Consider the following 486-nt stretch of genomic DNA (forward strand, 5'->3'; position numbering starts at 1 on the left):
GTCCCTTTGCAACTCCTGATAAAGCGCAAGCGCTGCAGACAAGGCCTCTGCCTCGGTCTCCAGGCTCCTGTTGGGAGAATCTCATTCCCTAAGCACTGTACCAATTAGACTTTATAGCATGAACCTGTGTGAACCATCTAAACAGTATGAAATCGTATTAGCTTTCTTAAGAGATACGTATTTTACATTGCATACTGCATAATCATGTTTAAGTCAGCATAACTGAAGGGCCCCAGCTCACTGCAAGGAGGAGAAGGACAGCCCCCCCATCTTGAAGATAAGGACCTTTTGTATCGGAACCTTAAAGCCGTCCACGAAGAAGAAAGGGTACCACTGGACTACCAAGATAACGTCAGCATGACAGCCCCTCCAACACCTCTCTGAAACCCTCCCGTTATCTGGCATCAAGTAACTGCAGCAAGACTGACTCCAGGGACACCTAGATAAAGAAAGAAGCGGATGGATGATGGCACCATAGAATTATAG

This window comes from Pygoscelis adeliae, unplaced genomic scaffold, assembly GCF_000699105.1.
Source record: "Pygoscelis adeliae isolate BGI_AS28 unplaced genomic scaffold, ASM69910v1 Scaffold45, whole genome shotgun sequence".
Lineage (NCBI taxonomy): Eukaryota > Metazoa > Chordata > Aves > Sphenisciformes > Spheniscidae > Pygoscelis > Pygoscelis adeliae.